The 12,407-nt window shown below is 37.7% G+C and overlaps 1 long non-coding RNA gene across 6 annotated transcripts in view; it reads right to left on the bottom strand.

The window, feature by feature from the left end:
- LOC121083379 overlaps positions 1-12,407 on the bottom strand; it is a 56,361-nt gene that overhangs the window by 26,771 nt on the left and 17,183 nt on the right. For all 6 annotated transcript variants that reach the window (XR_005826341.1, XR_005826337.1, XR_005826334.1 and 3 more), the window contains one exon: positions 1,415-1,470. This is a non-coding gene — a long non-coding RNA (uncharacterized LOC121083379). The remainder of the gene's footprint in view (positions 1-1,414; positions 1,471-12,407) is intronic.

Genomic DNA, 12,407 nt, shown 5'->3' on the forward strand with positions numbered 1-12,407 from the left:
TTCTTCTTTATAAAGTTTTTCAAAAACTTTATAAACTTCTCCCCTGTGATGTGTGCTCATTCTTTAAGACATAATGTAACAGTTGTCACATGTGAAAACAAGCACTGGAGAAATTCATTGAAAAAACTGACATTTTAGGGGTAAACATTATGACTACTCTTGGCACCGTACTTTTAATTTATATTTTCATTTCATGAAGCCTGAAAGGTGTATTTTTTAATCTTTTGAATTGTCATGTATCCTGGTTTCAGCTGGGATAGAGTTAGTTTTCTTCTTAGTAGCTGGTACAGTGCTGTGTTTTGGCTATGATGTGAGAACAACGTTGATAAGGTTTTAGTTGTTGCTGGGCAATATTTATACTAAGTCAAGGACTTGGTTTCTTGGGCCCATCCGGCGAGAGGGCTGGAGGGGCACAAGAAATTAGGAGGGGACACAGCCAGGACAGCTGACCTGAACTAGCCAAAGGGGTATTCCAGACCATGGGACGTCATGCTGGGTATATAAACTGGGGGAAGAAGAAGGAAGGAGAGGGAGAGGGAAATCTGGCATTATGGTGTTTGTCTTCCTGAGTAACTGTTATGCATGATGGAGCCCGGCTTTCCTGGAGATGGCTGAGCACCTGCCTGCCCACGGGAAGTGGTGGATGAATTCCTTGTTTTGCTTTGCTTGTGTGCGTGGCTTTTGCTTTCCCTATTAAATTGTTCTTATCTCAACCCCTGAGTTTTACAAGTGAGTGGCTGTGTGGGGCTTGGTTGCTGGCTAGGGTTAAATCACGATGTCGTGGTTTAACCCCAGCCAGCAACTAAGTACCTACCCCCTGCCCCTATGAAATCCAAAACAGCACTGTACCAGCTCCTAAGAAGAAAACCTGTATCCCAGCTGAAACCAGGACAGTATTAGGATCAGCTGTAGGAAGCCTGTGTTTGGTACATTTAAATCTTTAGATTCCTTAAGAACACCTTAAGCTACTGTTATGTTGCCATAACACAACTTAACTTCTATGACATTTTGAAAAAGAATCTCTGAAATTTAGGAAGAAATAAAGCACGCATTCATTTGAATGTAAGATTGCAATAAAAATAATCCTAGAAAAGTTCTTTGTTATGAAAATTACTTTGTTTCCAATTATATTCATTCACAGTAATTCTAAAACAGCAGAAAGATCAAAACTCAATAAATTAAAACAAGCCCCTAAAAATAATATAAAAATTTAAAAGCTTGCTGAAGTTTGTTATGACTCATATGAGGCCATCCTGATACCCTTAGAGAGGGATTTAACCAGACACACATACACACAAAAAAAAAACAAAACCAGAAATATTCCTCCAAGAAGATAGAACTTGTTAAATTCATCCTTAAAAAATGTACTGTGTCATTCACATTTATGTTAGGTAGGCATTAATATTTCTTTTACCTCCTGTTCTTGGCCTGGCATCTCAGTCATTCCAGGATTCTCCAGAAAGATGACAGCTATTATCAAAAAAGAGAGAGGGAGAGAGAGACAGAAGAGAAATCTAGCAGGCTGGGTTATTTTTCACAATCTCAGACTGATTTCTTCAAGAAGGAAAGTAAAACAGAGACAGTCTGGGACTTTACATGAACAAGCAATCATTTTTCATTGGCACGCTATCATAAAACATATAAAATATATTATTAGTCTTAACAGAATCACAGAATGGCTGAGGTTGAAAGGGACTTCTAGAAGTCCAAGCCCCCTGCTCAAGCCCCACCTGAAGCCAGTTGCCCAGGACCATGTCTAATAACACACCTCAGAAAAATTTATATCCAACTTTATCCTGTAGCTGGCAGCCAGCAAACAGTGATACTCTATTAAGAACTAGGTTTAAAACCTCAGGAAAAGGCATTATCTTAGCAGGATGGGTTCCATGGACCATATACACATGTGTAATTGTGCAGAAAAGTTATTTTGATTTACTTTTTAAAAAGATGGCCAAGAAACTAACACATAGAAAAGTATTACGTTCAAAGAATGTTACTTAATTTGCCTTTACCCTCCCTATATTGAAGAAACACCAGGTTTGTATTTGTCTCAGCACTCCCAGCTGTGCTTGCTCGAAGCACAAGCAGTTTATATTTTGCCACAGAGATCTCGTGGGTGGACAAAGAGGCAGAGCTGAAGTTAAAAGCACAATCAACAATCTAATCTGTTTTAGTTTTCAAGTACTTGCCATTACAACCCACATAATGTTTGTAAACATAGTTTCCATGGATTGAATAGACATGCATAATCTAAGAAGAACTACAAATTAAGGTGCCTGACACTTAAAATTATACTAATTTTGAACATGTGGACTGTGGCACTTCAGATAATTGCTAAAGCTAATGTTGTCTCTGGCTCTTTACTGTCTGTAGCTATTTAATCTTGAACAGGGCTTGAACTGAATATTCATAGGGTATGGTCCAGCAGGCTGTTGTTTGGTGCTTTTTGCTTGCTGTGTCATACTCCAGTGAGGTCCCTCTCCCATTAGTATCAAGAGGATTTACAACCAGAGAACTATCATGTGTCCTAATCACATTTTCTCACTAGCACAACCTTTTCACACATGCTCAGATCAGGTTTGCTGAAGGTTAAATGGCTTGACCACAGAAAATATGCAACTAAGAACTGCAGGTAAAGGGAAGATTAGGAAAAAAATACATGCATACAGACACATACACAAAGCCAAGAGAAAATCCTATCACATTGTTTTAGAAGTGTATTTGCCTTCATAAAAGAAAATTATAATTTCCTAAAATGAACACATAGCATTTCAAATATTGATGAGGATATGAAAATCCATGTGACCTTTTCAAAAGATTCGAAGTCTCCGTTTGGCTGTGCATTACCTACCCCAATGTCCTTAGACTGAAGTACCTAAGAGCAGACACAAAGGCCTGAAGGGCTCTTGAAAGCCAAGCCATTATGTGTATGTGTAATTCTTGCTTTGATTGACCTTTAGATATGCAAACGAGTACTACCAGACAGTATCAGAGCAGCTTGTGTCTAGTTAAGTCCTTCAGCTTTTTCTCTTTGATCCTCATGTTGCCCTTGTAATTTCTTTCTGAACTGTGATCCCTGCTCCAGTCAAACCTGTTGCATTCAGGCATGATCTGCTATTTTAGCAAATGTTATTGGCTCTATTGAAGTTCTTTCACATAAACACTCCACTACTACTTAAATGCTTAGAAGGCACACAAGCCTTCTGCTCCTTTAATGAAATGCTCTCAAAAAACCCGCACAAAACAGCCTGCAGCCATTTTTTCTAAATTTTTGACTTTGCCCTTCTGCCTGCTGCTTTTTATTCAGCATGCTGAAGTCTGCCCTTTAAAAGTTCACTGCACGTCCCTGCTGGAGGAGGCATGGGCAGCTGTTACTAGGATACTAAACTTAATTGTGCAGCAGGCACTATCAGCTGAAGACACGCGTACGTTCACCTCATCTAGAGGTGCCCATCCTTTGATATTCATGTGGGCGGAAGGTATGACTACTCCACTGTATTTATGATTTTCTAACCAACTACAAGATGTGCCTCCATTTTTTTTTGGTTGTTGCTGCCTTTTTGCTGATTATCATCACTGTTTACAATACTACGCCGCAAAAGAAATGTACTTAGAAAAAGCGAGAAGCCCTCAAAATGCAGAACAAGAGGATAAAAAAACGCATGAATAATTTAGGACACAATACTTATCAATAAATGAGTGCCAGAGAGAATATGGTTTGTGGTAGTATGATGTTTGACAGCACAACCCGTGGCATTCCTACAAAACATTGCCCAACTTCAGCTCGTATCCTGGCGCCGTCTCTATTTGTACTATACTGTCCCTGCAAGGCCCCAGTGGATATAGGGATTACGCTATGAAATATGTGGCATATAGGTATAATATGGCAAAATCAGATTTTTACTAGGATATAAAGCAAACCAGCAGTATCCACAGAAGACTTGTGATTCTGGGACGTGCTTTGCAAAATGGGAGAGAAACTTCTACTGCTCACTTCTCTGCCCGCAAAAGAGGCAAAATGGAGTGCTCTGATGCTTTACTTTTGAGAAAACATGTAACAGAGCTGGGAAATGAACCTCCAGTTTCCAAATCACGGTTTTATGCTTCATCACCAAATAATCCTTTCTTCCAATGCTCTATTTACATGGAGAGATGGATACTTCCAATGTTAATCAACCGCATACTCCCATTCCCCAGTAAACACTGCAATGCCCAAGCCAGCCGTAAAGATACTCTGTCAGCCCGTATATTTCAATTACTCCTAAGGACAGAAATAACTGCAAGCTACTAACAACAGATTATTGCACTTCTTGCTATTTTATGTATCTGTGTATCCCACAGATACATATGTTAATTAAACCTTACTACTTTCTTTCTGTCCATGAATATTTCAGCATAACTCACCGTAAATAAACACTTTTGAGGTTAGATCAGTCATGCTGAAGTATCTTACATCGTCGTAGACACAACACTATGCTTCATAAAAGGGACATATTTAATAACAAAACCCACATATTTGTGTTTAACCTTCTACAATAAATATTTAAATTTAAACTATTTCCAGTTATTTACTCAGCTATTTGTTTCCTGCAATGCATGATGCTTTGCTCTTTAGATTGGGGCTATAGACTATAGTTTCGTTTTTTGTTGGGTTGGGGTTTTTTTTGGCTAATTGTAAGAAATGCCAGTACAGGAAGGAGGAACTTTGAACATGCATAGACCTATTTTGCAGAAGTACTTGTTTTGAAAGATCTGATCCATACAACAGTAAAATATATTTTTCTAAATAACTGTCCTTTAATAGCTCACCTACTGAACACAATAAAAGGCGAGGTGTAAATTAATATACATTGAGGAAATGCACAGAGCAAACTGAAATTTAAATTTGCACAGGTGACTGGAAAAAAATTTAGAAGATAGGGTCCAAAGTTAAAAAAAATAGTAAGTAATTAGAAATCTCCTATTGTAGCAGGTATTTGTGGAGATGACATTGATTGTTTTGTTCTGCTCCCAAGGATTATGGCGTGGCTCTCTGGTGTTTCCCAGAACCCATTCTGCTCCTTCCAACAGGGCATGCTAAAGTGTTGCCCTTTACTTTCAGCCCATAAGAAAAAGCAGCACAGCTGGGCTATTCAACATACAAGGGTAATACATTTGCTAGTAAACTTGTATAATGCCATATGTGCATTAGGCTCTCATCTCCCTGAGCAGATGCAGGTCAGTTTGCCATATATAACTCCTTGACAACTACTGTCTGTACATGTCTGTTAAAGAACGTGCCTGGCAGCAAAATAAATCAGCGTTCAATTTTAAGTATTTTTTACACTGTTGAAAATGTTTTTACTAGTTAGTGATCATAAAATCTTTCCAAGTACTGAGGATATGCCTACACATATGTACACCAAAATCACTTGTACAGATAGTAGTTTGGTCAGTGGAAATACCGGTAGTATTTCAGTGTCACCCCCTAATCCTCTGGTTCGGTTATGTACTGCCTATACTGAAGGCAGTTGTTTCAGGATTGCCTTTGCCACAGTAGGGTACATGACACTGACCGTTCCTACACAGAGGAGGAATAGACATTGCTCAGTCCTAAGCAGCTGGGCAAAACGTCAGTGCTGGCTTCGTGCATCTTTGTTATGGAAAAATGTACAAATACAGACCGCCCCTCCAGAAGATGTGATAGCGTGGCTATACGGCAGGGATTCAGCAAGAGCTGGCTTTATGCCCTGCAGACTGGGAGTTACCAAAATGCTGGCATGTGTCCATGCAGACGTGTCTATTGAAGTTACCGATGCCAGCGCAGTTCACACAGCAAATGACAGGTATTTCCCATAAACACGGGCGTGTTAAAAGAGGAAATGTTATCATTTTAGCATAACGCCTTTGCTGTGCAGGGTTCTCGGGGAACAGGAATGGGGTAATTCTGCAGGCACAAACAGATCTTCATTTAAACACTTTATCCAGAGTGAAGAATAAAGATACTATTCCAGGATGACAGAGGATAGGAGCATGTATCAACTTGGTGTGGTGTGTCACACCTACACCAGAAATGGCCTATGAGAATCTGAAGTGAGAAGCTCAACCTGTGTTAGCTAGGTTAGGCAGCTAGAATGACATATGGAAAGTGTAAGGCTTGTTAGGGTAGTCCCCACACTTAAGGACTACTGGACACTAAGAAGATGGCTTTGAAATTGCCCTTGCAGTTTCCTGCTTGAGAAGACAAATGAGACGAAGGACCGTGTCAGGAATGGTATCAAAGGGCAGCAGCAGGGCCCTAATGGCACCAAATGTGCTATTAAGCACAGTTGCAGTAGCTTCTAGTTAACAGAGCTTCACACTGGATAGTTCAAAGTTTCTCTTAAAGCCATTTCAGTCCTCTCCTAACCTGATTACCACCCATTATCCCATCTCATTAAAGGCTGCAATTCATGCCCTAAATATAATCTGATAAATCTTAAGTGTAATTGGGACCTACATTCTCATTGCAATTATACAGCAATGGCAAAGCTGCCAAATGGAGACTGCTCGATATTTATGAATTCAGAGTTAGCAATTCTCTTTATATCCCGGTGATGGCAAGTAGAACATGTATTATGTTTGCTACAACTGTTTGTTAGGGGGGTGGGAAAAAATAAGAGAGAGTAAGCTCCTGCTGGTCAACAAGTGACAGGTATTTTATAAAAAGTAGTCACAGTAATGGCACAAATACAAACCAGAAGTGTTGAAGGACATACCTCAACAGCAGCACTCCATTTTGAAACTTCCAAGTGGCTTTAGGTGTAAGAACAAGGTCTGGTGGTGTGGGCACTGCCAAATTGTCAGTACAGCCTACAGCTTGAAACACGGACTCTTTTTGAATTAACAATTCTTCTTTCCAAGAGAGGTGTGGGTGGACATTCCATCACTTGGAAAGTGAGAACAGTTGGTTGCATGGAGTGCAGCATCTGATCTATTTTTAAACTGTTAAAAATATTCCTTTTCTATGGCCATTGCACAATTTCCAAGCAAGCCTTTTCCTCAAAGGATCTATGTGATCAGAACAAGGACAGCACAAGCCCTTCTAGAAATTCTGCACTTGGCTATGCATTTAGGAATAATGGGAATAAATTAAATGTTGAAATGTCATTTTGAAAGGGAAAATACAAATTTATTATGACACCTTTAAAGACAGAATCAATTTTGGTGCACTGTTTGGAGGGGAGCTGATTCTCTTCCCTAGCAGTCTTATACAGGTTCTGTTTTGTTGACTTCAGTCTATATTTTAACAAATCACTGATCCTTCACAGATGTAATAAGAGCTTAATATGAGAAATCTTGTAAGACTTATTTAAATAGATTTGTTCTACTTGTAAATAAAGGATTGAAAACTAATTACGGTATATATACAGATACTTAGTTCTAAAAGAATCTAACTTCAGTCCAGGCAGATGTCTTTCACTTTAATAATTTAAGAACTACTAGACAGATAAAAGACTTCTTCTTTTATGAAGTAGGTATCAGTGGAAGATTCTACTATTAAAACTGTTAGTTTTGGGTTTTTTTACACCAAAACATTGAAACAGGTCAATGATTTTTCCAGCAGTTACTGTTCTCAAATAAAAGTGACGTCATTCTAAGGGATTTGTTCTAATTCAGCCACCAGTCAGTAAGTAATTTTTTTTTTTCCCCTGGATTTCTTTTTTAATGCTCCATTCCATTCTTTGCTCACAATCTGTAAGAAAAAATACTGAAATGGCCATATTCCAGTTTCTGCCTGTATTGTTTCTTCTAAATCTATAATAACTCTCAAATTTAAAACTTGATACTGCAGTTTCTCCCACACGTTTTTTTTATAATAGCAGCAGTAGTCAAGACTTCAGCTGATTGTCAATGTAAGACCCTGCCGGTAGTGCCAGGACCATAGCTGGCTGCACTTGGACACTCCAGTGAGATAGGCTTGCCCAAAAGATGTTAAACTTAGACTAACAGCAACAACAGAGAAATTTAGGAAATAACTAGTTTCTGCTATAAACAATAGAAAGAAGCATGTCAAGTTAACAACTAATCAATAAATTATTGAGTCAGCCAAGTGAGTGACAAGATTACATTCAAACAAATCTGAAGGACAATTCAGGTTTAACTTTTCAGAAACTGAACACAAATAATATAAGACCTAGAAAAAGCAAAATAGAAAACTAGTAAATACTGCCTTAGTTATGGGTATTAGATCTGCTTCTTTGTAGATGGTTTAAGTCTCAAAATCAGGTTCAGATTCAGACCTTGAAATCTCACTGATTTCAATGTATAATGCAAATGAACAGACTGATTTCTGCAATAGGGCAAACAGTAGCCTCCTGCAGCACCATCTTATACTGACTTTACACTTCACCTATTTGTCTGCAAGTGACAGTAATCTAGTAAATGGCCCCTGCTAAGGTCATAAGAAGAGAAATAATAATAATAAGGTCAAAAAAGAGAGAAGTGTGTTCTCTTCCAGGATCCATCATGGTCATGGAGCAATATGATTAAGACCAAAGTAATTGTGAGCATTTATCTTACTGACATTGCTTTTCTTATTTCCATTCTGAAATTGAGACAACAACAAAAAAAAAATGGACAAGTCAGAAAACCTTAGGTTTTGATAATAATACATTCATGTAAGACCTAACTCTTCGGAATTTTTGTTTTTTAAACTGGTATCTAATTGTCCTCTCTGTAAATAAAATCCCAAAAATCTTTAAAGTTTCTGTGGGTTTGGAAGAGACAGTCAAGTTCCTTCCAGTGTTCCCTGTAGTACTTTTTGAAACAGGCTTTGTAGACTCCACCTGCTGTTCCAACAGCATGCAGTGACTGCATAGATGACATTCGAACTCCAGCCAGGATCGGAATTACTCATGCGTTGAATTTAGACACTGCTGTACATTCTCAGCAGTAGACTAAAGAGGTATTAAACTAAGCTGGAACTTCATTCTGCCAAACCAACTCATGAGCTAGTGAAGCAGTCAGTTACCGTACACTGACTTTCCAATGAGGCTGGTAGAAATCTTGGATATTCAAGTCTCAGTTTGCAGCAGTTTGCAGGGACAACTACTTTCAAAGCCTTTGCTTGCTCAGGTAAGCCTTCTACTTCATATATTTCACTGGAAGTTTGTGAAACATCTTAAATGAAGATGAGTTTACATAATACATACACAAAACTTCCTTCCCTTCAGTCAGAACATTTCTCTTCTACCAAGTGTGCCCCACAGAGCACAGATTATTTTAGGTGCTTCCTTGTACACACCTCTGGGTTCTTTAATATAGGCACATAAAACCATTATGACAATAAAAATTATTACTGTCTGATGATATCGCATAAATTACTTCAGGAAATCAGAAGCACACAAAAGTTTATTATTAAGAAATAAGGTCCAATAGAATGTGTATCTCGTTCTTACCATGGGTTTGGCATGTGTATTGTAATGGTTGATCAGAGTATATTCTCCTCCCTCTGACACCTTTATTATTTATAAATAAATAAGATTATCATCTCCTGAAATAGATTTTCTTATAAAGTATTCTTTGAAGAAAGGTAGTGTTACTATTATTACAAATCTCAAATGCTACAAAGATCACCCCAAAACACCATTAGTGTGTTGCATCATATTATTTGGACTTTGGCAATGTCATTACAGATAGATCATAGAAATTAAATTATGTTAAGAATTTTAAACAGGTTTTCATAAACTTGTCAAGTTTAAATTCTCCCTTACTGTGATTATACTATTCTAACTGCACAGAACAGCTCATGATTTTTTTATTTTTTTTTCCACTTTCAGGAATTATAGTCCACTCAATTTACTTCACAGCCTTAGTCAACAGTTTAGCTTTGTAACAGTATCATCAAATCACATCAGGAAGAGTAAAAATTTGAATGCACAACATGGTGCACTACTTCAGAAGAAAACCATGTTCCCTCTAATTCTTCAGGTAAGCAGCAGTTACTGTCAAAAAAGATAAATTTTGGCAGCAGGAAGTCTCTGTGCTTTTGCATGGTTTACATTTCTAAGGGAGATAAGAGGACAAAAATAAAACAAAAAATGTTTGCAAACAAGCATATTTTCAAATAAAACTATCTTTGCTAATTTTATTCTTTATATTCCCTTTTATTCCCTCCTGCCATTCTATGGCTTATCAATAGACCTTCATAATTGCCAGCTGCCTTGCAAATGATTTATAGATGCTGTGAGAAGGATCATGCAGACATTCAGAGCTAGCTTAATACTCTGCATAGTACCTTTACCATAACATCATATCTGCAGTTATACAATTTTAAAAAATTATTGCTTATGTAAGTCCTTTTTAACTGATTTAAATCAAAGAAATGCACACCACCACCACCACCCATATACATATATATATATATATATATTATTTTTTTTTTCATAGCTGCAGGTACAGTAATCAATTGACAGGGGGGTTTCCTCTCTTTTCTGTCAAAAGATTTTATCTCCATCTAGCTTGGAATACATATTCATTTGGCAACACAGTCATGATAGGATATCATAGGTACAGACTGGATATGAAAGGGAACTCAGCTGTTTCCAGAAATCAGCTCTCCAGGACTGTTTACTAAGAGCTCTTCCACAGTAGTCTATAGAGTTCTGATTTATCTCCCGAGAACTGTGATTTATCCTTGAACTAAATTAACACTCCACCTAGTAGTGGAATTCCAGTGATAGTTTGCCTGTATGTACAAAGAGCTCCCAGTTCATATACTTAAATCCAAAAGGTCTTCATGTTCAAAACCTCCAATAACTTGTCATTGGACTGACAATCATGGAAATGAGTCAAGGCATCAAGACGTCCTATCCGTGGTTGTCCCTCCTATTCTTGTAAGTATTTAAGTATTAGGGTAAAGAGTAATGGACCCCTCCTTACCCTCCTCTTGGCCAATGAAGTTTTAATTATAAAATGCAAAAAAAAAGAAATATATTTAAATGCCTGACGTGCGCATGTAAAGTAGGTATGTGATAAACATAAGAAGATGGGTGCATTAGTCATTTACCCAGGATGACTGGAGGGGTTTCCACCAAGCCTGGTGGTTAGCCTGGCCTTATGTTCTACAAAACAGTGTTAACATGGCATGATAAAACAGGCTGAAATCTCAAGAGCAAAGAATATTTTCAGGTTTTTGTATGAGATATGGCTATTCCCTGTCAGAATTTGTTTTACAATAATCCAACAAATGAATTTCAGAAACGAAATTCAGATATTAACCTACCGGTGTAAAAACAAATCCATAAAAGCTTCTGTAATCTCAATCTAATCCAAAATCATACCAAACAGATAAAGCCTTTTTGAAATTCCATTTCCCTTCAGTTATTCTGGAGATGGAAGAATATAGGGCCAAATGTTGCAGGACCCTTGTGGGCCAGTTTTGCAAATTCACTTCCTAAAGATGAAGGAAGTATTTCCGGGTACACTGGTTTGAGAATCTGTGCCCACAGTTTAGATAATTTACTGAGAATATGTAACCATACACACAAGTAATGTCAATCATAAAACTCATCATAAACTTTTCGATAAGCCTGAAGAAAGCTATTTAACTGGCAAGCTAGTATAATTCCTGAACACTACATTAATAGATAAGGTTTAAAAAAACCCAAAAAAACCAAGAACAATTTTATGGATTTTCTAATGTTATGTGTGCTAGATCTCCTTCTCTTCGAAAGCTTTTTTTTTTTTTTTTTTTTTAAGAGGGATTTTTCAAGGATACAGCAAGACCAACTAATGGAACTGTTTTTACAGTAAAGGCAGCTGATGGCAAGTTAGAGAGCTGTGTTAGAATTGTCACTGTCCCCCAGTAAAACCCTACTCCCTGGGCAGTGCAAGAGGTAACAGAACCCATCTCCTAGCCCTGAGATCGCAGTGTGAAAGACATATAAGAAAAAAACTTTGTGTTTAAACCCCGTAAGTATTTACATATCTTTTACAGTGTGGATTTGAAGTTTACTGAGGAACTTCAGGCAAAGAGATTTGATTTTGGGAGCCTCAATGACTTGTCTACATGAAAGCATTAGTCTGAGCCCCCAGACTAAAACCCAACCTTGTACCCTACCTCTGAAAGTGCACAATAGCAGAAATTCTAGGAAAACAATGTTACAAACTGGAGATGCACTGGGATTCTTCTGCATTTGCCTCCTTCCCCCCAAGATATGGCACTCACAGTTTAGGTACTTTTTGAGCCATCCTCCCTGCTGACACATCTATTTATTCACTCTTTTGTAATTTTGACGCATATAAACTGGGAAATTACTGAACAGAAGATCTTCATTTCTGTATTGTGTAAAAAAGTGCTTCTTTCCCTTCTAAACCTTCTGCTCTTTGTTATCTCTAAGCTTCTGTGCTACAAGCATATAAATAAATAATTCCTTATTGATTTT

Source organism: Falco naumanni, chromosome 1 (assembly GCF_017639655.2).
Source record: "Falco naumanni isolate bFalNau1 chromosome 1, bFalNau1.pat, whole genome shotgun sequence".
NCBI classification, from domain to species: domain Eukaryota; kingdom Metazoa; phylum Chordata; class Aves; order Falconiformes; family Falconidae; genus Falco; species Falco naumanni.